The following is a 2,884-nucleotide window of genomic DNA, read 5'->3' on the forward strand; positions in this document are numbered from 1 at the left end:
GTTAGATTATGTATAATTTATATATGAATATTCTAATTACATGCAAATTATGACTCTTTATGTATTTGAAGTATTTTTTTTTTTAAACGCACACATCCAAACCAGCATATGCTCAAATGATGGTACACAATAAGCGGACCCATGAGAGGGTAATTTTTCAAAGCAAAAGGGCGGTGCGGTACAAAACTGCGAAATATTCAATGAAGGCACCTGGCAATTCACAAAACTGACGAACACGGGATGACTTGACTTGTTGACTCCAAAAGCAGGAATGACCGAATGGAGGTAAGGGGCAGGAAGTTTCATGAAGTGAAATCCATTTTCATCAAAAGCTTCTGGTATATATGCCAAAAAATAGCCCATTTATTTTTTTAATTAAAAAAAATATATTAATAGTTTGAGATTGCAAGAATGTTTTGATTAAACCTTTTAAAATAATTAAAATAAATATGTGAAAAAAAATTTTATCTCGACTTGCATTAAAATATGTTTTTTAAAAGACTTTTAAAGGGTCATCAAATACCCCCCATAGCTAACACCAAATTTTAGACCTTTTATTTATATAAAAACTCACATGACATGTGTGAAAACATATGAAAGATGAAAAATGTCATACTCCTTATAATTCAATATTTATATGAAAAAATAACAAATGAAGACCTTTGAATATACGAAATAGTGAAATAGGTTCCTGAATTAACATGATTGCTGTCAAAAACTGAGTTTTAAATTGTAATTATAAAATAATAGAAAAAATACCAAAAGGTGCTTCCCTTTTTTCCTTTCTCCTAATCTCCTCTTCTTTGCGTCTCCCTCAAGTGTAATTTTTGCCAAAAGCAAAAGGTCGGTACATAAAGCAACACCGCAGTGCACGGCAAGGGGCGACTTGACTGGTTGACTTGTTGACTTCAATGGCACGCATGATGTGTGGGAAACAAGAAGGAGGGCATGAAGTTTTCAAAGTAAAATCCATTTTCATCAAAAAGCTTTCCCATGCTTATATATTCGCGGCATTTGCCTTTTTGTTTCCTCAATTCTTTTTATGCTTAAATATTCTTCAATTTTCTATTTACCTATGAAATGCCCACCCTTTTTCTACGCTGAATTGGGTTGAAAAATTCAATTTTTAATTTGATTTTAAATATAATATCTCAATTTATTTAGTTTCTTACATTTATCTATTTTTTAAAGATAGTTATTGTAATAGTTGCATATGTTAAATGTTTTATTAAATAATTTTTAGGGCTAATTCACATGATTAGTAAGGATATTTTAGAAAAAATAACACTTATTGATTATAAATAATTAATTAAATTAATTTTTTTAACCTATTTAAATTAGTCAATTGATTTTTATATCAAAGACCAGATTAATATATAATTATTCTATTGTTGAGCTTAAAATTCTTCTAGTATGACACGCAGTCCTCAAAAGCAAAGGGTTGGGGCGAGAAAACAAATGTACGTTGTACAATGAACTAACCTAGCAATTCACAAAACTCAAACGCAGGACGACTTGACTTGGCTTGTTGACCCCAGAAGCAGGAATGATAGTGGTAGGACTTGGGAGATAGGAGGTAAGGAGTACCAAAAAGTGATGCCTTCAAATAACCAATCTATTCCCTTAATCCAAAAAACATAGTACGTCTGATTTTTAATATAAAATGTTATTTGATTTTTATTTTAATTCTAAATATAAGACCTCAATCTATTTTGTCTCTTATATTTATGTTTTTTTTTTAAAAAAAAGCCCTTCTAATAATGATAGTTCTAACTAATATACTTGATTAGTTAGGATATTTTAAGAAAGACAACACTTATTTATTACAAATAACTAACTTAACTTCTTTCATTAATCGTCCCAAATTAGTTAACTAGCTCTTATAATTAGAACTAGGAGTAGTATATTAATAACCTGAGATTTTAGCTGAGACCAAATTCATAATCTTTTACATATACAAAAATCTTAATACCATTAAGTTATAAAGTCATTAAAAACGTTATGTATGAAAAAGGATATGAAAGATAAAAATAAAAACGTTACGTATGAAAAGGGATATGAAAGATGGAAAATTTCCAACTCTTTATAAGTTAAGACCCATATCCTATTTTTTTCCAGGAAAAAAAAAGGTTCATGTCATTTTCGTTTTTATTTCCTCCATTCTTTTTGCTTTTCCGGTCAAAAAAATCGTCTTATGCTTAAATATGTTTTTTAATTTTTTATTCACCTATAGAAAACCCACCCTTTTCGATTTTAGAGTGTGCGATCTTCTCCTTGGTCTTTCAATGCATTTTCCAATGGAATTTTAACCGGGAAAACTTGAAAAATGAAATGAAAAAAAAAAATTCAAGCAAATATATTTTTCCAATTTTTTTAAACGAAAAACATAGGTACCTAAAAAAAACCGAAAAAATATAAATGTCAGCAAAATGGGTTTTTATTTTTAATCTTTGGTGAAAGACAAAACACATATATATGAATTGCCTTCTCAGTATTACTTTTTTTCCCGAAAAAATCTCATCATTGTCATTCCTCATAATCTTTTTTTTTTTAATTTTATAAATCATCCCTCATAATCAATGGCCTAGCTATTAGAGCCACAGCCCCGTATGCACGTCTGCCCCTTTTTATTTTTAAAGAAAATCATTTTACAGATGGCTATACTATTTTCCATTTGTTATCTCTACAGTTTCTTTCTCCTTATTTTTAAAAATTGAGGAAAATATGGATATATGTAAAATAATTTTCCTTGTTTCTGGGACTTATCTTAAATTTATCAAGGAAGAAAAAAAAGAAAAAGAAAATTGAAGGGAACATGTAGGAAGAAACTTTTTGTAAAGCTGTTCAGGTCGTACAATGAAGCAGCAATGCAACAAGGCAACGC

Source organism: Neltuma alba, unplaced genomic scaffold (assembly GCF_004799145.2).
Source record: "Neltuma alba isolate B1F8T4 unplaced genomic scaffold, ASM479914v2 tig00005150_pilon, whole genome shotgun sequence".
Taxonomy (NCBI): domain Eukaryota; kingdom Viridiplantae; phylum Streptophyta; class Magnoliopsida; order Fabales; family Fabaceae; genus Neltuma; species Neltuma alba.